Source organism: Ctenocephalides felis, unplaced genomic scaffold (assembly GCF_003426905.1).
Source record: "Ctenocephalides felis isolate EL2017-DRISC unplaced genomic scaffold, ASM342690v1 CF-g0.4_SCAFFOLD_01886, whole genome shotgun sequence".
NCBI classification, from domain to species: Eukaryota; Metazoa; Arthropoda; class Insecta; order Siphonaptera; family Pulicidae; genus Ctenocephalides; species Ctenocephalides felis.
In genome coordinates, this window is record NW_020538040.1 from 72,965,438 (window position 1) to 72,990,256 (window position 24,819).

The window sequence follows — 24,819 nt, forward strand, 5'->3', positions numbered from 1 at the left end:
TTGATTAATGAATGTGAGGTCACATTGAAACTTTTTATTGGTTTATAAGAGCATTAATATTATTCGTGACAAACATCTTTTATGCGTTAAAATATTAATAGAATTCATTAAATGACTTTCACAAGTAACTTACTTTACAATTTATTTTGGAAATTCTATAAATTTATGTCCGACTTTGAGCTTTCAACATACATATATATTGAAAATATCATATATATAGTATAATCATTCAATAGTTTTATGTAAGCGTAGAACAAAATTCGCTTATTTTCAGTAACCGTATTAAGTTCTATATTTATTTAGAGTTTATTTTCATGCGGGTAAGGAGATTGTGAGTTTCTATACAAAATTCGAATTTGCGGAATAGTTTTCGATCAAAGATTTTGAATAAAATAGTAAAAAGGCTACTAAAACAGACTGTACATTTTATTTTTATATAAAAATTTTCCGAGAACAATGGTGTTACGAACCGTTTAGTTCTATCATTAACCTCAGAGCTCGTGATCAAAAGATACATGAAATAAATAGGTACCCTAACTCTGTTTAGAAATATTTCTAACAAAATACTAGATCAAGGTTATTTACAGTATTAACTCTGTAAAAAATGCACGTATAGAATTTATATTTTGCATTGATTTGTAAAATTCCTTCAAAATTAAAAAAATACATTGGATCTGTTTGCTCTCTGGCAGTGTCATTTTACCCCGCCTATTAAGTAAAAAGGACCAGATTACAAATTTTTGGAAAACAGCAGAGTAAACAATTTCTACAATAATGAATTAGCTGTTATGTTTACTGAGCATACTCAGATAGTTGTTTGTTTGATATGTGTTATTAACTTCCCGTAGGGTAAGTTATTGTAATGGGCCGAAAATCGAAGTTGAAAATTTTTACATTTCTCGACGTTTTGAAGGTTTCTGAACATTTTGGCATACCTCAGAAAAAATGGATGTGTGTGTATGTATATATGGGTACAATTTTTCGTTCACGTTTTCGGGCGCACGGATCAACCGATTTGAATGGTTCAAAAAACATTCGATTTCTATTGATAGGAAGATGTACTGATTAGTTTTTAGCAAAGGCAGGTCGAGCCGGTACGGAGATACGGAGCAAAGAGTACAGAAAATAAAAATCGAGTTTTTGAGTGAACAGAGCATCCGATTTGAATGATCTAAAAACATTCAATTAGTAATGATTGGGAGAAGTGATTATTAGTTTTTGTCAATGGCAGGCCCAGCCATTTCGAAGATACAGATCTAAGTGTGCAAAAAATGGCAGTTTTTGAGAGAACTATGCGTCCAATTTAAATGATTCAAAGAACTTTCAGCTTGTTTTAACAAAATAATTGATTTTGGAAAAAAAAATGTATCATTTTTTTATTTATTTTTTTTGTATATCGAAAATAATCCAGATTTTATTTTAATTCTGACTAAAGTTCTTATATACTTTAAACAAATAATTTTAATTTTGCAATTCAGTTTATATAATTCTTATAAATATTAGACAATGTTACAATATTTATAATAATCTATTTGAAAACATTTAATATTCCTCTAATATTTCGTTACGTTACGGAAAGTTCCAGCAATTTACCTTAAGGCACGATGCCATACACCCCACTAGTTTGCTGTGAAATTGTTGGTTTGGTTTTCACAATATAATTGCTCAAAGTCAAATTGCACGTTTATGTCCCGCCCTACTCTAACCTATTTTAATTCAACGTAATATGTAAAAAAATTAATTTTGATATTTGTTATTAATCATTCTAGATATAGAGATCTAAAAACATTACCTTTTGTAGTAAACATTCAAATGTACTGTAAAATTTTACTAATGAATAACTTTTTATGAATATTTAATAGCCTACATTAAATTACTATATATCAGAGCTTGAATTAATTATTTGCTAATTCATCCGATTGACTTGACACTCTAGTCACGTGTGGCAAACAGCTCGAAAATAGAAACAGAAAATTATGTGATCTTGCGTGGAAACGCACGTTCGCGCGGTTGTCGCTAAGCGTAGTAATATATGCGAAACCGCATTTGGATTTCGAATATTTTAGCTCACACATGCGAGTGAGAGTTAGCTCGTGTTGATATAAACCTATATGCCCACATGGCATAAACTTTTCATACATACAAAGTGAAACCGCAATTAACGAGCGTAATTCGTTTTGCGACCGCCCTCTAAAGCATAGTGCTTGTTATGCGAAATATCTGTTAGTGGTTGGGCGTAGTACTTGTTATGCGAAACAACGAACGTTTTCGGACCTAACCTCACCACTCATTATGAGCAAGCCACCACAAAATACATACAAAACTAGTGGAGCGCATGGCCTCGTGCCTTAAGGCAAATTGCTGGAACTTACCGTACCAAAAAAAAATTTTTTTTTAAGATTAACATTTTTGAACAAAAATTACTATGAAAAATTAGATTTTTGAGAATCTATAAATTTTTGACAAAAGTTTACTTATTTTTGAAAAAAAGACTTTTTGAAGAAAAGTGTATTTTGAAATATTTCGGAAATTCTGAACTTTTTTCAAAGCAATCGTACTGCTTTAACTGTATAGAGACGAAATATCGAAGCGGGTAAGCGCCGCGCCGCCGTCTAACGGATAATCATTGGTACGGAACTCATAGGAATGTAAACAAAATTTATACTTATTGTTAAAATCTCTATAAAATATCTGATAATTTAATGTGCATATGTCTAATGATCATTTTTGACCGCCAGATGGCATTTTTTTTACTTTTTTTTACTAGATCTCCGAAACCGCTAAACCTGCCTTCATGAAAATTTGACCAGTTGTTCATCCTGTTAATACAAGTAAAATGTTTTTTAAATTATTCAAATCGGACGCTCCGTTCTCTTAAAAACTGAGTTACCGTTTTTGGCACTTTTTGCCGCATATCTTCGGAACGGCTAGACCTGCTTTTACCAAAAACTAATCAGCACGTCTCCTTATCAATACGAATCGAATGTTTTTTGAATTATTCAAATCGCTTCATCCGTGTTCCCGAAATCGTCGACGAAACCTTGTATCCGAACACACACGCACACACATACACATACATCCATTTTTTCTAAGGTATGCCACAATATTCAGAAACCTCTGGAACGTAAAGATATATAAAAATTTTCATTTTCGTTTTTTTGCGATTACTATAACCAACTAAAACTTACCCTACGGAAAGTTAAAAATATTCATTTAATTTATGATATTTAATTTGATGCAGCAAGACCATGAAAGGGTTATTTTTACTTGGAAACATATATCCAACTATATTTTCAAACAAAAACTGATATCACTACTGCTTAATATCAGACTGTGCAAGGTGGGCATCGTAACTGGAACTTTGGGTGGTAAATCTAAAACCTTTACCACATAGTCAGTGGAAAGCCCAGGAAGCAAATGGACCAGGACCATGATCAACAGAATTTAAGTTGAAAAAATATACTATAAGGTATTGAGATAAACTTTGCTCAATCGTAAATGATGAGAAAATTGTAATTAATGTATTAATATTGAATGGAAATGGAAAAAGCATTTCAACCATTTATTAGCACTGCTTGCTAAAATCCAAACACTGTAATAACCAATTTTCTTCTCTATCTTATGGAATATAAAGCGCCAAGGCAGAAAAATACATGAAAATTTTTAAATTTGTGATGATTTGCAAGATATACATAATTTAAAAAGTTGAAAACTACGACGAAAGAATAAAGGTAAACTTATATAACAAGGAATAAGAGGAAATCCAAAAGTGATGGCTTTATGCTTTTTGGTTATCTCATTGTATTTGAGAAGACATCTATTCTTCTAATTTATTCCACATCTTTGCGTAAGACAAAATTATCAAATTTATTTAACTCAATTACTAATCAATACACAATTTACTGCGAATAAAATGAATCAACAAATTGAATTTTGAAATCAAAATAAAAATGTAAGTGATATTAAACAGTGCAAGATCACAGTTTAGTTCAGTACAGTTGATTGAAATAACGTTCTATACGTAAAGCCTAAAAGCAAAAATATTGCCGTTTATTTTTTTATTAACAGAAACTCACAATCCTTTTCACAAAAAAACTATACTAGAAATAGTCGATATAAATTTCGAAACAAAAAGCAGTGTTTCTGGTTATTAGGTTTAGTATCAGCTATTGGAAAAAAATCAGCTACCATATATCATTATTGCAAATATAAATAAAAGTATCAGCTCTGATAATCTTGCACAATTATCGAAATTGTGTAAGTTTATGGTTCGAGTCATCTAATTTCTCTTAATAATATTTTATTCCGTAAGAGTCTAACTGCTGTTCATCACAAATAATATTCATGTCCTTGTGGACTAATAAAAAGCTTCAATGTGAACTCGAAATCATTAATCAAAGTTTTACATCACTGGCGTGACAAATATGAAACTAATATGACAGCGTGTCACTTTACAACCATTATTACATATGAAATTTTAATTGAAGTATAATTTAGTAAATGGTATCATAAATCATACTAATATAATGATTTTGATAGCAATTATTTCAGCTTCGTGATTTGTGGTATAAAATACGTATACCCATGTTAAAATAAAATATATTGAATTTATTAATTTAAAAACTTACCTTTTTGCATTTATTTATATATAAAGAGAGCATTCTAATGTAGAAATTCTAAAAGAAAAACTATTCAGGAATATGTATACGAGAAGATTTTTTAAAATTCTAATTATTTTTGAAGATACAGCTATTTGACCATAATAATCCTCTTCTGCTTCCTTCGTTTTGCAAAACTTCAAACGCATTTTTCTCAAAACTGTATTTTTCAATACGATGTCCACGATTTTTCGAGTTCTACTGGACCGATTCACTACAAATTTTCAGACAATCCTTTTTATAAACTTTTTTCGAGCTTGTACTAGACTCTTCGTCATATTTCAATTATTATTTTTAAAAATTCGAGAGACTCAAAGTGGTAATAAAATGGTCTTTTTTGCAAACAGTCGCCTTTTAGTCAAAAAAAAAACAAACAAAATAATCCTAGTATTGGCCATTGTAACATCATTCTAGATTAATAATATTTTTCTTCATTTTGGATTCCTAGAAGGGTTGCAATTGTAAACACTTCAACAACTGCTCATTTTTTAAATTATTAATATGTTTTCCCTTTTTTTCTTTATTCTTGTAACGTTCATAAATAAATTATAAAAAGCTAGTGGTGCATGGCATCGTGCCTCAAGGCAAATTGCTGGAACCAACCAATAATTAAAATTAAAAAAAAAGATTAAATTTTTTTAGAACTCGATTTTTGAGATTTTTTAAATTTAAAAAAAGAATTGACCTTTTTGAAAAAATTTTAAGGTTTTTTTAAAGCAATTGCAATACGTTATCTGTGTAGCTGCGTAGTAACGAAATATAGAAGCGCATTGGCGCCGCGGCCTAGTATAACAGATAAACATTGGTACGGAACCCAAAGAAAAGTAAAAAAGAATTGTTCTTATCATTAAAATATCCATAAAATATGTGATAATTTGATGTGCATATGTCCAATGATCATTTGTGTCCGCCAAATGGCTTTTTTTCACTTTCTTCTATTGGATCTACAAAACCGCTAGACCTGCCTTTCCAAAAATTTTACCAGTTCTTTATTTTTTCAATACAAATAAAATATTTTATGAATAATTGAAATCGGATGCTAGGTTCTCTCAAAAATTGAATTACCATTTTTGACCCTATTTGCCCCGTATCTCCGGAACGGCTGCACCTGTCTTTGCCAAAAACTAATCAACACTTCTTCTTTTAATAGGGATCAAATGTTTTTTGAATGATTAAAATTGGTTGATCCGTGTTCTCTAAATCGTCGACGAAAAATTGTATCCGCACATACATACACATACACGCACACACATACATCCATTTTTTCTAAAGTATGCCAAAATATTTAGAACCTTTGAAACGTAAAGATATATACAAATTTTAATTTTCGATTACTATAACTTACCCTTCAGGAAATCAATAATAGTAAAAAAGCATAGCTTAATTTTAGATTACCTAAAATTCATGCCTCTACACTAGACTATCCCCTTAAGGCATTTGAGTTAAAAGTATAAAAATTGTTCTAACCAAACTATGTCACCAACTGCGTGATAGTACCATGATAAGATTACACTTAAACTGTATGTAGATTTTTACGTTTGCACAGCCACCATAAAAATTCTTCTTTGCGCAGACATAAACATTTATGTGCCCATCCAAAATAATAGGTAGGCCTCCTGTAAACGTTCTATTTATGTGAATTGCGCTCGCATGATAAATGTGTCGGCGCAAATTGACTGCAAATTGATGTTGACATTGATATCACGATTTGTGCATGCGGCGCTTGCCGTGAGGAATCTGATACCGCGGAGTTCAATAATGCGATGCTGTTAGTGTGCTTTGTCCTTATTACCGGCTGCGTAATTCTATATCACTACCTTTCTCGGATAGAAGAGACAAAGGGATATATATATATATATATATATATATATATATATATATATATACGTATATATTCGAAAAGCCCCAATACTCAACAGCCGACGCGTCTTGATCAACGCGTACAGCATCTCGCGCCTCACTTCGCAACTCGTTAACGCTGAACATTTTACCCCAGGAGCGCGAAGCTAAGCGCGTACCACATAATTTCGTTAAGAGGTCCTTATTACATTCTGTTTTGCGTTAAAATCATGATATAATGCGTTTCATCTATTCACATCGTTGTTATGTATTATATGGATGTGTTAATTATTATTTATTGACAAGAGTCTGAAATAATCTTTATTGTTGTCGATAACGACTTACTTATGAATTAATAAACTGATGGTGCATGGCATTGTGCCTTAAGGCAAATCGCTGGAATTTCCCGTATCGTATCTGATTAAGGTTGTTCTTTTTTTGTTACAAAAAATGCAAGGTATTTGTTTTTTTAAACAACAATTACAAAATCATAGAATATTAAGAAATTTTATATTTTTTTTTGTCGCCGTCATTTGTTAACCAGGGGGCGCTAAAGTGGGCATTGCAAAATCGATCTCTTTTGCGGTGCCACAGATAAATCTATTGCGCATCGCCTGTAACAAAAAAAAACTAAACTACGCTGAAGAAGAAGTTTGAATCCAGTTCCCCTACCAAAATAAAAGAAAAAAAGCAAGAAGGAAAAAAATGGCAGCTATTTAAAAAGAAAAGTGTTAAAAGGGCCTTTTTTGAGACGAGCAGCTTTGCAAAATTTTTTTGCGTAATGTTATCAAGTTGTTTGAGGTAGGGGGACTAGGTATTGCAATGGCAAACAAATTTAAAAAAATGCAAGTCGATCCGACTTGTAGTTTTTTTTTAATTTGTGGCACCGCATTGAAAAAAGTCATTTTGAGAAAAACGTATTTAAAGTTTTTAATATAATGTACTAAATACACCATTTAATTTAATGTACTAATACACCATGTTGTTCAAAGGTGCTGACACATTAAAAAGGTCATGTGCATGACGTATTATAATGAAAAAGAGAGCAGCCGGCATACAATAGCTCGCGGAGCGATGAAAAAAACGGTTTCAGAGGATCATATATATAGAGATATATATATATATATATCTATAACTTAATCAAAAAAATAGATATTGAGATGATTTTTTTTAAATAATTCTAAGGTTTTTAGCTTTCATAATATCAAAAAATCTCAAAATCAAAAAAAATAAAATAAAAAAGAACAACCCCCTTAAGGTGACCATATTTTGTAAGTCAAAACTAAGACGGCAATTTTTATTGATGCTGGTGACGCCACCATGACTATTTACATGCGTCGATAATAATATAGTCGCCATCTCGGGGATGCAATGTGTCAACCGAATTACCATTTCATTCTAATCCACTTCTTATCTCTTTCCTTCGAAAACGTTGACCTAGGCTTCCGACATGTGCTCAGTCTGTTGCTGTTCTAGTTGGTTCCTAGTTTAGTTTCGTTCTAGTGCGTCTCCAGTTCCGTGTTCAATTCGCTTTCAGTTTGCTCTCCTTCTTTGGTTTAGTTTAGATGTTTTCTTTTTTTATTTTTTTTTTATTTTGTTGGCCTCCCCTTCTTAGCATTTTTAGCCACCTACATTATTCATATTATTTTTCATCATATCCTATACAATTTTTACATATATTTTCTTATTCCATTCATCATATATATACTATCTCTTCTTATATCCATTAATCCTCCATTCAATTTTCTTTCTTCATTTCCACTCAATTTTTATTCTTCTTCTTGTTTCTCAATGTGTTCTTCTCATCATCTAAACTAAACTTCTTTTTCCTTCTTACTTCTAATACATTTTTTCTTGTATTCTACAAATTAACAATTCTTAATCTACTTTAATATTTTATATATTTAATTCTGGTATTGCTGGAGATTCTAATCGAATTCCTCCAGCGTGTGATTCGAGAACGCTACTGAGTGAGCTATTCCTGCCACCTTAGTTAGTTAGTTTTCTTAATTTTTAAAACTTTGAATTTTTGAAACGTTAGAATTATAATTGTGAGAGCCTTTTTTATTCGGCCTTTGGAAATTTGTATTCGGCAATTTTATCACTCATAACGTATTATTTCATGTAATTACATATACCATTTCCAAACATTTGAAAATTTTGGGTAATTGTAATTTTATTTTCAAGTTATTGCAAAGATTCAATTAACGCCTACACTACAAAAACCCGGGACAATTGGGGACAAAAGATCAAGGTCCGGGACAAATATTGCTTTTATAAAAACCCGGAACACAAGGTGAAAATCCAGGACTGAATAAAATTTTTATTACACATTATTGAAAAACAACATAACCGGAGTATTTTTAAAAGCTTGATCTTATTTATTTATTTCATTGATATTAAATATTTTTTTAACTATTTTCGTAGGACTATAAGATTTTAATATCTTCATTTAAACCAGGTATTCTACCGCCATACAAAGATTAATTCAAACGGTCAAAAAATTAACAAACAAATACAAAATACGGCCTGACGCACTTTGTCAAAAACTAATCAGCACGATTCCCACTAAATATCTTTCGAACGGTATTTTGAATATTTAAAATCGATTCAGGATTGTGGGCTAAAACGTGGTCGAAAAATTTTACACTTTTCTGCTAATTTTTAGAAAACGGCTTGGCCGATCGTCGCGAAAACTAATCAACGCAAATCCTTATCGAGTTACATCGAATGGCTTATTAGCGATGAAAAGTTAGGAATCATACATAGGAAATACTCATAAATAATTTCAATAGTTTCAATAAAAAAATCTAAATATTCAAAAAAGTAGGCTTTATTCTAAATTTTAAAATTTTTTTAAAAAATCAAATACGGTACGGGAAGTACAAGCAATTTGCCTTAAGGCGATGCAATGCCCACTAATTATGTTTGTGAAACGGAAAGTTTCAGTAATATGTATTAAGGCACAATGTAATACATCACTAGTTGACTTTTTCATTAAATACGTTTAATACAAGTAATATGTTACTGCATTCTATATTGTCTTTAGTTTGACTCCTCGGAACGAGAAAGTCTTCTACATAAATTACGAGTTAAAATGCCCTGTACAATGCATAGTAAAGTATGCGAAAAATCTGATACTTAAATTTCAAGTTTATGTACAGATATATTTTACAGAATATTTTCTTTACAAAATGTTATATTAGAATACCTATATAAATAAACTGTATGCATACAATATAATAGTATAAAATATTAGCGACATGTTAGAATGTTCTAACCCAAGTTTCTTCCTTTCAGGGCCTCCTTTGCAACATGCTGCTTCATTGGGTCATATCGATGTATCTACTCAGGTATTTTATTAAACTTTTTAGTAATTTTACATAACTATACAATACAGTAACGTTGTATGAAGTTATTAAGAAAGTAGTGTTATACCGCATTGTGCATTTATTTATTGTACGCATGAATATTATATATAAAAAGTAATCAATAAAGAATATTCTAATACCTGTAATTTTTGCGAAATAGTACTATGTCATTTTATACATTGTCTAACAATAAGTATGTCATCTTGTCCCAAAATGAATAATTAATTAAAATTTTACAAAACACCTGATCATTGCAATAAAATTGCAGTTTAATGCAATAAGTTGATTGATTTTAATTTAAATAATTACAAATATCAATTAATAGATTTCCCAAAAAACACCTTCAAAATAATCTTTTTAAGGCACGAAATACGTTTGAACTGATTACTGGGACAAGACTATGACAATGACGCTCAACATCTGACAGGATTGTTATTAAGGATTCATGTTATACAACCGCGGAAATGTTAATAAATCATGCCAATTTTTAAATAAGGGGACTGTGACATCTTATCCATTTTTCACCTACGTCCATATACCATTTTGTCCGTAGTTCACCTACCTATTTTGTTTTCAATAAAATTTGTCATATTTTTTTTTAATAATTAATGAACGTTAAACATTCTTATTTGATAAATCCAAAGTATTGTAGCATCTAATCTATTAAAAAATTCAAATATTTGAGTTTTGCCATTTTGACATAAATTTTTTGAACGCTTTATGTAAACGTTTGAATAACCTATATAAAAACTAAATTAAATCGCATGTGTGTAGTGATCAAACCTTTAATCAATCATTTTATTGCAATAATGAACAGATATAAGCTGAATATTATGTTCAAAAATTTATATTGCAATTTCTATTTAAAATTCGTTTCATATATTCATGCAAAATATTTTTTATTATAACGATACATTTTCATTCTTGCGATTTAATGGCTAGTTTAACTTACGTTTCGAGTTGTGTCAACTTTTTAACGATGTCATTAGAAGTCATGCAGAAATATTCGTCATAAAAATTCTAAAACTCTCTATACTTTTTTGTGAAGTATTTCGAATATTTTAATTAAAAGTTATTAAAACTTATTTAAATGGTTTTACTTTTAATGGTTAACTTTTAAATTACTTTTTATGTACCTTATGGCATAATATAAAATGTACTATTTACCTGGGTAAATGAATATTTTTAGTGTATTTCTATATTCATATATACAAATTAATTAATTACAATAATTTAAAAAATATCTCCCGCAAACCATTCAGAAAGTGATCATATCTTGGATACGACTGTCCTTGGGGTGTGTAGTGTTGTGACATTAGCTCTTTTCTTGTATGATTTAAATTTTATGACTAATCCATTGCATTTAAGGACAGTGTTTCAGTATTTCCACGAAGACAAATGTTCAAATTACCATTTAATTTACTCTTCTTCCAGTTAATTGGTAAATTAATAAAACTATGACCGACCGAAAAAAGTAGTGGCACAACCGTACCCGATCTCCTTCATTACGTTAGCATGAAGTCGGTCAATTAAATATAGCCAAATAAAAATTATTTTAAAATATGCTGTTAATACATTTTTAAACAATTTTATCATTCTGATATCTGTATAGTGACAAAAGTTTCAGGCAATTTACCAGTTTCAGCTTATTCAAGCAAAAACCCGACGAATTTCAAGAGCATTGGGGAAAATGTTTTTGCGCCAACATCGAGTTTTTGTGAATATCACGCGAATATTTATTGCCTACAGCCTGGTCTCTCTGTTTATTAACAAAACCATCTAAATTAAAATGAGCGTTTTTACATATTCTATATCTCATGTATTTATACATACGCATGCAAATGTATATATATATATATATATATATATATATATATATATATTCATATAGCAGGAAACGTATACGTTCCCTGCTTTTTGACCTAATATCATGCAGTCTGAATATTTATTTGCACTTAAATATAAAGATCAAATTTAGTTTCCAATTGAAAATAGTAATTGTCGGATACTATGGTGTGAAATACTAATGAAAAATGCTGCTCATCTAGCTGCACATTTCTTTTTAATTTAAAAATTATTTTTATCCCTCGTCTGATTAAAAACTGAAATGTGTCCAAACATTAAACATTCTTGCTATATTTTACAATTTATTTTAAATCAAAGCTATTAAGTATATTATTTATTATAGACCTGTGCCAATCATAATTATACAGTTGATTTTTTTTACTATAGTTATCATTATTATCTATATATATATATATATATATATATATATATGAATAAAATAATTACCTATTAATAACATTTATTAATTTTATTACATTATGCTCTACAATTAACGTTTGAGCCATAAATAAATGTTTAAATTATTTATATTTTTTTTAAAGTGTTCTAATTTTATTAGTGTCCTGACTTAAAAATATACAGTAGTAAATATATTTTTTTAAAACGTTTAAATTAATTAATGAATAATTTAAATAAGACTCACTTGAAATTTCATTATACTAAAACGAAAATCAACTGAAAAAGTCGCAAAAAATGTCCGCAATTAAAAGTTTTCACGGGAGATTACTCATTCCCTCTTACTGGAAAAACGCATTCACATTCTACAGTGCAAATTTATCACGTTGATTTCAAACAGTTTTTTTGTGAAATATAGCTATAACTATGTCCAAGCTATTTTCTTGTTAACTTTATTATTAATCATTTTGTAAAAAACTCTTTAAATAAAAAATAATATTTTTAAAAATTTATTACATTGTTTAATCATTTTTTGTCCGATATGAATAATTCAATAAACATTTTACTCGTATTGACAAAATGAAAAAATGATAAAGTTTTTGGGAAGGCAGGTCCAAATTTAATTCATCACTTGATTATAAAAATATTTTGAGTAAAATATGTTAAAAATTATTGATAGAAATTTTTGGTACCTCTGAATTAAGATTTTAACTACTAATTTCGAAAAAACGGCCTTCCCGAACTTTACTAATAACTTACTACAAATAATAACTTATCAGCAAGATTTGCAACTTTTACTTTCGTACGGGTTTTGAACTTGCAAAATCAATAATAGAGTAGAAAGAGGAAAAAAGGTCCATGGTTAGAACGTTCAGCCACCGATATCTCAACACAAGTAAAGTTAAGAATTTTTTAACAGCAATATTTGAAAGTAGAGGGAAAAGATGTATAACCAACCATCACATTGATTCTTAAGATGTTGCTATCGTGAGAAAAACATCAATGTTTGAGAAACCCTAATAGAAGTATTTTCTTTCGTTGCTATTTTTTTTTTTTTTGTGAGCACCTTTGTTTAGTTTACTAGACCCCAATATAATTCTTAAGTATACGTTATTCAATTGTTTATAAGACGTATTGTTAATTTTAAGTTAGATTGAATCGATTTTTTTTAAATAACTTCTATAAAAGCTTACACGTGGGTGGGGCAAAAGGGACTAACTGAACCTTAACTGAAAAAATAATAGTTATTCCAACTCTGCTGACGAATATTTTTGATAAAATAAATACCAGTTCAAGTAATAAATAGTATTATATCAGTAAAAATTTATCCATTATATTGATATTCTGCTTAGGTTGAATAATGTAGCATAATGTTGAATAATGTTTATTATTTCGTAAAATACTTTTAAAATTAAAAATCAGATATTCTATCTGTTTGCCTCTTTGCCGTCCCATTTTACCTCGCCTATGGGGTAAAAAAAACAAGGTGACAAATTTTGAAAAACAGAAAAAATAAATTACATTTTTATAATGATGAATTAGCTCGAACTATTACTGTCACGTGGGCTCGCCCGTAGGTAAGCTGTTAAGAGCGACGGGACTTGTGTCAGAGGTCCCGGGTTCGATACCCACTTCGAGCAGCCTGTTGTCAGGCAGCAGTGACAACGATTTTCACTTGGAAATATAGATAGCAATAAGTTTCCAAATGAAAATAGCCCTTGCCCGGCATTGCTGCACCAATAAAAAGTCAGCCCTGTTAGATTAATTCTAATAACAGAATCATCAAATATGAATGGATTAACCATTAGGTTACCATCTAAAAAATAGGAAGTAAGGAGAAGTTTCAGTCCAACAGCTCATAGGACGTAAGGTTCTGATTGCTGTTAAAAAAAATATTAAAAATTTAAAAAAATATATATTAAAAAAAAACACTGTCACATAGTTGTTTGTTTGACACGTGTTATTTGTTGTGATATAATTGCTTTGCTTTTCACAATATATTAGCTCAAAGTCATATTGGACTCTTGTGCCTACCCTACAATAGACCACTAATTTTAATTATTTGAATTTAATTATTTGAATAAATGTGATATGTTGATATCATAAAGGTAATCGGAACAAAGACGACATATTTTCAATTGGCCATCCCCGACGTGAATACCACGCGCTCTGCCACCCTGCCGCCCTACTTTAGAAATAACTGATGTACGAGAGCAGCATATATGCATGAATTAGTTTTGTTCATCGCCTATTACATTCCACGAAGTGTTTATAAACTCGAGCATTTATTTGAATACTCTCTACTACTCCTCTAACACGATTTAATTGCGAGAGTATAATGTTTGATTCAGTAGCCGTTTTATTGTTCGATTCTCTCGAACAATTTCAAACGTGCGAGTTTCCAGACGCATACATTGTATTTAGCGTGAAATTGTTTTGCGAAAAAGTTTGCTGCTCACTTCTATTGTCTTTACTGTCGGACGATGGCGGCGGCAACTCCACAACGCCGTGATTTTTATTTAGTACTCCTGAGCTACGTTTAATGCCAACTGCACATGTCACATACCGGCGCCAGACAATGTCTCTAATAAAATAAGAAACTTCATCTTAGCCATCGTTTTTTTATTTTGAATTCACTCGCATCACAATATCTTTTAGAACTATTTGCTTTGTCCTCGATTTACAGTAAATACGGTCAATTGTGACTTATTGATCTCACTCACTTGGACTATTATCATATAGGATTTTAAACATATTACGAAATGCAAGCAGAATTTAACGTATAATATATACATATATATATATATATATATATATATAAATTAATCAAAACATATATAACATTCAACATACACATATAATTCTAAAACAAAACCATAAAAACGGGAAATAAAAAAACAAGGTAATAAAATGTGCATTTACGAACATTACATCCATTTGTTATTTTTATATCCAATTTGTTGACAAATATATTATGTTGGATTATGCAATAATTTTATACATATAGCAAAATAATTTATTTTGTGACTTTATAATGTTTTTATCTCAAAAGTAAAATTAGACTAGTTGTACATGGAATTGTGCCTTAAGGTAAATTGCTAGAACTTACCGTACCCAAGGAATAAAAATAATCAATAAATAATAAAAAGTTATCAATGATCAATAACAATTAAATATTTAGTTTTGTTTGTTTATTATTTAACAATTTAATAACTAGTGGGGCGCATGGCATCATGCCTTAAGGCAAATTGCTGGAACTTCTCGTACCTTTTACCGTACTTTTTTGATAATTTAGATTTTTTTCGAAGTTTAAAATTTTTTGAATCTAAAAAAACGTTTTTTTAAATATTTTGAGAATTTGGAAATTTTTGAAATTATTCGATTTTTTTTTAATTTTCGAAAAATTATCAAATTTTTGTAAGAAATCTTTTTTTTTTAATTTTTCGAAATTTAGTTTTTTTTTTTGAAAAGGATGAAAAATTTCGAAAATTTGAATTTTTTGAAACTTTGAATTTTTTTTTGAAAATCCTGATTTTTTTTAATTTTCAAAATCACTAAATTTTCTATAAATGCGTTTTTTGCACACCATCTACTCAAGCAAAATGTTTTTTGAATTATTAAAACCGGACGCTCCGTTCTCTTAAAAACTGAGTTACCGTTTTTGGCACTTTTTGCCCCGTATCTTTGGAACTTATCAATACGAATCAAATGTTTTTTAAATTATTCAAATCGGTTATTTTATACTGTCGAAAATATCGAGGATATTTGTTTGAACCATATACATGAATTTTAAAATTAAAAATCTTGGTACAGAACCCAAAAAAGTTTACGCAAAATGGGTACACATTGTTACCATCTCTATAAAATATCTGATAATTTGATGTACATATGTACAATAAACATTTTTGACCACCAAATGTAATTTTTTCAACTTATTTTCATTGAGAGTCCATAGCCGCTAGATCTACCTTCCCCAAACTTTTACCAGTTGTTTATTTCGTCAATACAAGTAAAATGTTTTTTGAATTATTAAAATCGGACGCTCTGCTCTCTTAAAAACTGAGTTACCGTTTTTGGCACTTTTTGCCCTGTATTTTCGGAACGGCTGGACCTGCCTTTGCCAAAAACTAATCAGCACGTCTCCTTATCAATACAAATTGAATGCTTTTTGAATTATTCAAATCGGTTGATCGGTGTTTTCGAAATCGTCGACGAAAATTTGTATCCGCACACACACACGCACACACACACACACATACACACACATACACACACACATACATCCATTTTTTCTAAGATATGCCAAAATATTCAGAGACCTTTGAAACGTAAAGATATATAAAATTTTTCATTTTCGATTTTTTTTTGCGATTACTATAACTTGCCCTACGGGAAGTTAATAAGTTATAATCTAGTTCGAAGTGGCATTTTGCCTTGAAGCAATTTGCTGAAACTTGCAGATAGATGTAAATAATTTAGTTAGTCAATACGAATTCAGATCGAGCAACTTGATCTGTCGCTCAAACGTGAAATACATCTTGATCAGCCGATTATAATTTATTCTATAACTAATTAAAAATATATCACTATCATTTGATCCAAACAAGAATGACATATTATTTTTTATTTGTATATAACAATCAAAAACATAAGTTTTAATATTCATTGTAACAAAACTGTTAAGTATTGACGCATACGCTTATAAACAATAAAAATTAAAATAATGTAAACACATATTAACATACAAATTCAACTGATATCAAAAGATACATAAATTATATATAAATATACACGCTAATGCATGTATTTTGGCTGTGAGGGTTAAATTTTGTCTCTATTAATAAAAAATCAATAGGCGAATGACGAACAGCAAGTTAATACTGGTACTGTTGATATTTTTTAGTTTCTTTGTGTCATTTGCTAAACTATACTGATTTTGAGATAGAGTTCAAGTAGAGAAAAATAAAGTATGTTTGTTCGAACAAGTTTACATTTTTGCATTGAGTCAGCCGCCTACATTAACATGATCTTGTCATCAACTACACCAAATTTTCGTATATAACTGTCTCTGTAAACTATAGTAAATGAAAATAATTTTAAAAAGCCATTTATATATATATATATATATATATATATATATATATATATAATATGTTTGTCTGTATGGATATGTATATATCAGGTAATTGGTTATATAACGAAATCGGGTGTATTCTGCTTGTCAAATTATTAAGAGTATTTTATGTAGTAGATTTTTATTGGTATTTTTTATGCCATTTCATTTCAATTTAACAATCCACGGTAAATTCCTTTTCCAAAGTCCGCATAGTTTCTAAACACTGTAATAAAATTGAAAACTGAATTATATATATACTTTGAATGCTGTATTTCAACATCAGAAGTGTTCAAGTACATCGAGAATTTCTTTGTGTATTTTATATGAACAAGCGTGAAGTGTAAAGGATGTTCAATAATATTGTACAGAGAAATTTATTGGAAAATATTACTTTGATATTTGCGTTTATGACGACAAGGAAAAGCGAATTATATTTCACGTGACATAAAGTAAGAATGCACATCTCTTAAAGGTATTTTAGAAAACAGTTTAAATTTATGAATTGCGGATAGTTGTGTATATGTTTTTATATTATGTTATCTATATAAAACATTAATTTTTTGCTAGGAACAATTAATTTAGGACAAATTAGATGATTAATGGCTAATGGTTTAGTATAGAGGACCTTCATAAATTTCAAAAATCTATTCAGATAATTTTGTAATACGTAGTAGAATGAGTATTCACTTACTGAAACGATCTTTATCGAATGGATGTGCAATAGTTCTGTTAAGAAATTTTATAAATTGAAGATTTATTGTATCTCTTCTGCAAAAAATGTGTAACGAAATAAATTTCATGCAAGAATTAGTCATTATTTATTTTTTGTTACCTTATTATTTGTTACCATATTGAACATCGAATATAATTGGTAATGAAATAAATATATGCCTAAAAATTCTTTGTTAATTAATTGTTGCTAGGATTGAGTATTTAGATGATTTATATGTATTGCATCGATAAAAAATGAAAAAATATAAAATAGTTATATAATCAATAACAGTGTTTGCATGTTAACTAAGAAAACAAGTATTTACCATAATGAACAATGAACACTTTTAAAGCATGTGGTTTAGCATACCTTTTTATGACGAAGTTTTATAAGTATCAAAATTGTCCGCATTTCATAAATTGGAGTATTTTTCGCATATAACCCATAAATTGTTATTTATTGTAATATATTCTATGTAATATTTATTATAACATATTTATTGTAATATATTCGTACCGTTAGAACAATTATAATTTTATATATCAATATAGAAGCTGATAATTCTTTTTTCTTAAAGATATAAAAATCAAATTTACATTGATGATAAGAGAAATAATAGTCCCGAATGATTTGAAACTTCATCATGATTTAAAGCAGATAGTTCAAAAAAGAGTGTAGTGAATTCGTAATTACAAAACCTGTACTTAACACACATATACACATATTTCAAATATATAAATATATATGCTACTATTTCCAAATACATCCCTTCATAGAGTGCGATCCTCAAAATATTCAGAGTCGTTAAAATTGTTAATGCGCAGGCATTAGATTTACAGTTATTCAGGGTATAAGAGGAAGCTAGAATCTAACTAGAGTCTCTTCTGTCTCAGTCAGCCTTGGTCAGCAATAATCGAAGATATCTCATACACAACACCAAGAGGTTATACGAATATACGACATTGTTTCAGTAATTATATATATGCATATTGTATATATATATATATATATATATGTGTGTGTGTGTGTGTGTGTGTGCGTGTGTGTGTGTGTATTATTTTGGTTTGAAGATTGGGCGTTACATCCATAAAAATTCTAAGAATGCTTTTTTAACTGTATTTTAAATCCATCCGTTTTGGCTAACATCCTGGCCTTCATTCAGTGGAATATATCGTCAATTATAATAATTAAACTAAGTAAATAATTTGTGTATAGTTCAAGTTTAAAATGATGTTGATAAAGTCTCATGATCATAACATGTCATATCAATAAAAAAAAATATTTAAAAAATTAATTAATCACACGATTTGGCTATAGTCCTTCATTCAGTGGAAACTAAAAATAAAATTTAAAATATAACAATTATGATAAAAAAAATTTACTTACAATTAGTAAAATTTTTACTTACAATTTGCTAATCTTAGCGTTAAAAACAAAAAATTCAATATTCCATATGAGGATACAGTGATGCACTGCACATAAACATTAAACTTGGCATTTTAATAATTTTTGTGCCCTTGGTTTTCGTTTAACAGCTCACAGATTCTTTGCTCGCAACTTATAAATTGGTCTAGTAACTTGATTTTGTAAAAGATATTAATGTAAGTTTTGTTATCGCCGGTTTTGTCGAAGAAATAAATTAGGTATTTGTAAGAAAATGGAAAATTTATTGCCAAAAAGTATTGGTCATTTGATTCTATACATTATAACAGTCTTTCTGGCAATTTATGGATAACATTCAAGTAAAACTGTTTGTTCTCTTACAATAAGCAAAACCATTCATCGAGTCATTTTCTAACTTCTTCAATGTTATCAAAGTGCTGCTCTGCAAGCGCCACTCCTATCGATGCGAAAAATTGATAGTCAAATGGAGCAAGGTCTGGAATGTTTAGCGACTACGACAATATGTGTCATCCAAATTTTTCAAATGCTTATTTGAAAATTTTATGCCTCTATGAGACGGCGCTTTTCGATCAATGCGTGGTTCAAATTGATCATTTGTTGTTGGTAGCGATCACAGTTTACTGTTTCACCAGATTTCAAAAGTTTGTAATACATCAGGCCACTCTGGTCGCGCCAAACATAGAACATAGTATAGCGACCGAAACGATTTGGCCCTAGAGTCGACGGGCCGGCCTCACCAGGTGATAAGCATGATTTTTTTTGCTTAGGATATTCAGAGTAAATCCACTATCACATCTTTGTAGCGGCATTTTAGAGACAATTTTTTGATTTTCCATTTGCTTGCGATTCAATTGATATGGCACCCTTATTCTCAATTTTTGGATTTTCTTAGTCGTTAATCATTTTTTGAGTTACATTTGATGCTTTTGCCTATTGCTTTAGAGTTTGTTTTGGGTCTTCATTTAATAACTTCTGAAATTTGACTGAACTATTTATACTTGAACTTATGCTTGTAACTAAATGCAAGTTGTTTGAAAGCAATAGTACATAGAAAAATATTTTTTACCATGTATACAAAAAATATTTATAATTGATTTATATTATATAATAATTTTAACTATTTTTTGAACAGGCAAATATACACAATAGTGCTCGACCTACCTGTTACGAGAGTGAAGATGAATCGTTGGGACGGCGAAATACAACACCCCGACAACCGCGGCCTTATTCACGCGTTCGAAATCACACGCCCCCGGTCGTCCGTCACGCGCCGCCACTGGTCGCGGAGAGTTACTCCAGGGTGGACATCCGTGAGCAGTACTGTCTCTCCGACCGGCAGCTGATCGGTCTGGGTGACAACGGCGCGAGTCGCAGCGGAGCCAGGGGCGGACTATTCGGGTGCCTCTCCGGACGATCGGCTCCGCAGAACCTGCTCGGAGTATGTGTAGGAAGACGAGCACCGTCTGATGAAAATTTAACGAAGATGAAGGATCATGGTCTATATCAGACTGCCAGGTAATTTTAATAATGCTATGGGAAATCATTTATACCTGGTATCTTCAAATTTATAAAAGGATAAGTTATATAGTGGAGACTGGGTACGGTTGTGCCAGGGCACAGTAGTGAAATTTGCTATAACAGCTAAACTATACTGATTTTAAAATAGGGTCCAAAGGGAAAAAGATGCAGCATGTTTGTTTGAACAAGTTTGCATTATTGCATTGACTAAGCGCCCTACATTAACATGACATGTAGACCAACTGATTTGAAAAGGCCAAAGTGAGTTTTTTTGTTTAATTTAATTTAATAATAACTGTTACTTGTGTACAGATAGATCAATTCTTTTGTTATTTCGCTGTTAGTTGTACATTAGTAGTTAATTATCAGCAATTAGTATTCCGATAATTCAGGTTATTCATAATGATGATTTGTTTTAACAAGTGTGTGACAAATTTTGTGCGCGCGGTTGTGACAAGAATTTTTGTTAACTTTGTATAAAATATTATGTTTTTCAGTATATTGTTATATTATATTCAAAAGCTTTTCAAAAAGCTATTGTTATTATTAAAGACGTTATAAACTATTTTGGTGTTTATAGCTACTGTTTTTAACTTCCCGTAGGGCAAGTTATAGTAATGGCAAAAAAATCGAAAATGAAAATTTTTATATATCTTTACGTTTCAAAACCTTCTGAACATTTTGGCATACCTTAGAAAAAATGGATGTATGTGTGTGTGTATGTGCGTGTATGTGTGTTCGGATACAAATGTTCGTCGACGATTTCGGGAACACGGATGAAACGATTTGAATGATTCAAAAAACATTTGATTTGTATTGACAAGAAGACGTGCTGATTAGTTTTAGGCGAAGTCAGGTCTAGCCGTTCCGAAGATATGGGGCAAAAAATGCCAAAAACGGTAACTCAGTTTTTAAGGGAACGGAGCGTCCGATTTGAATAATTCGAAAAACATTTTACTTGTATTAACAAAATGAAGAACTGATCAAATTTTCAAGGAAGCAGGTCTATCGGTTTCAAAGATCTAGTAAAAAAAGTAAAAAAATGCCATTTGGCGGTCAAAAATGATCATTAGACATATGCACATCAATTATCAGTTATTTTATAGAGATTTTAACAATAAGTATAAATTTTGTTTACATTCTTATGGGTTCCGTACCAATGTTTATCCGTTAGACGCCGACGCGTCGCTTACGCGCGCTTCGATATTTCTTCTCTCTGCAGTTAAAGCAGTACGATTGCTTTGAAAAAAAGTTCAAAATTTCCAAAATATTTCAAAATAAATTTTTCTTCTGAAAGTCTTTTTTTCGAAAAAAGTAAATTTTTGTCAAAAATTTATATTTTCTCAAAAATCTAATTTTTTTAGTGTAAATTTTTGGTACGAGAAGTTCCAGCAATTTGCCTTAAGGCACGATGCCATGCGCCCCACTAGTTCTAACCTATTTTTATATTTTGCTTTTATCTCGTATGATTTGATATTATGACAAATATATCGCATTTAAGATGAGTACCTCAGTATTTCCACGTAGACAGATGTTCAAATTATCATTTAATTTACTTTTCTCCCAGCTAACTGGTGAATTAACAAAAATATTGCTGATCCAACAAAAAGTGGCACAACCGTACGCATTCTTCACTATATCAAATTGTGGATGTTTCATTTTATACTTTCTATCAGTTGACTTAATTTTTTTGTAAGTGCTGTAAATAGTTTGATATTTCATTCATATATTATATAAAATATTAATATATATATATATATATATATATATATATATATTATTCTTACTATACGTGATAAGTTTTTCATGCTTATATGAGCCAATATTGTGGTTTTCGTATAAGGAATTGAACTTGATATTTGATATGAGGTATTTATAAAATGCAACAATCAATCATTCATACATTTTCATATTTTTATCGATTTGTTTCTCTGATATTTAATTGAATTTTAAGCATATACGTGTGTATTACACACAGACAAAGTTTAGCTTTAGAAAAGGCAACGCACAAAAAACAGGAAATAGAATTGATGAAATTTCAGATATTACTAGTATGAAACGCAAAGATACGCACGTATGAAAAAATTCACAGTGAACACAAAATGTTGATTTCAAGGTATAAAATAATATTTCCTATAAATAGTTAATCATATTTTACTTTATATAAATACTTTGAATACCCGAAGGATCTTTTCGCCATAACATCCGATTCATCGGAATATCTAAATTTAAATTTCTGATAAGTTGATTATTTACGCATATCCGCAAGCTCATGCAACTTGCCTTTAGCCATAATAATACATATACCCAGTTTTTTATGCATTTCATATACTATACGATGTTCATAAATTGATACAATTCCCAAAAATATACTTATAATTAGACATTGTCCTATATACAATGAGTATTGTACGAAATCTGCATCAAAATATTAATGAAACTTCATTGTATTCTATTTACAAAGCGAAGGTAAATTTCTCAATTTTTCAACGTGACAACTTCGCCCACAGATGTCATCGTGGGTGCTATCGTCAAACTCTCCCCCGCGCAATATGGTCTAAATTCGTAACTATATAAGTAAAGGAAGTAATGCAATTAACTTCCGGGCATAGCCCGTCCGATAACTATGATTAATTAATTAATATAACCTATCTCTGAGAACTTGGCCATTCATATCCAAGTCTTGTATCATCGTCATTTGTATATACCTAAAAAGGTGAATCAAGCAAAGCACTTGTTCCCTTTTTATCTCAATGTGAATTATAATATTATAAAGAAAAGAATAATGTTTGCGTTATATAGTTTACAAATGTGCTTTAAAAATGTATTACTTGTATTAAACTTTTTTTAATTTGTTCGTCCGTTTTTACGAGAGAACCGAACTGTTTATTTAGAATCAGAAGAAAATTACAAAATTTTTAGTCTACGTTTTCTTAAAACATCTTGAACCGATTATAAAAAATGGATTCTGTGCGAAAAACTGACTGATTAGTTTTTGGTAAAAGGTGACCGTGCTGTCAGGCAAATTGTTACTTAAACCTAATTTGAGGTTTTTATTACATGTAGGTACAGTTAATTAGTAAACTTTACATTGATCAATATGTATGTTAATTTGTTGACAACATTTAAATTGACAAATTAATCGTCGACAAGTATGACATGTAAAATAATATAGCACGATATAAAATACTTAATTTGAAAAATATTTCTTTCTTTTATTATTATTTTGAACAGCAATCAGAACCTAAGAGTTTCATAAGCTGATATGACTTGATACGAGACTTAAACTAGTCGGGTCCACAGTTCTCTCATCTCTGTGTGATGAATTATTATTACAATTTCTATAGTAGGACGAATATTTGTGAAAGTTGTCATTTCTGCTTGACAACAGGCTGCTCGAAGCTGGATCGGACCCAGAACCTCTGATTCAGGTGCAGTCGTTTTAGACACTTACCTACGGTCGAGACCAATTCTCAATTATTTTCTTACAATCTGATTTTTTGCAAGTCTTATTTTCTTAAGTCTCATATGAATGGCAGTATTTCCATCATTGTCTTTAGCATTAACATCAGCACGCGTGCTATTCCATTTTTGTTTGGCTTATTTTGTTAACAATATTTCAAGCGCAAGACATTTTTGTCAGCCTTGTGCAACATCAAATGTAACCACGAATTAGAATCTTTATTTTACATAATTTGTACTTACACATATGTATATGGGTGTTTTCATTTTACCCATCGTTGCTGTACCTCTTTATTACCAAATTAATGATAATTATCATTACAGTTGATGAATAATCATTGTTCTATCATTTTGGCTATTATGCACAATTTAATCACGTTTACATTGATCCGATGCGATCCATCATCGCAATAACGACGACGTGCGGTAAATTTCAATGGTTCATGTGTATTCACATCAGAATAAATACTTGCATTACTAAAATATTTGAACATTTTA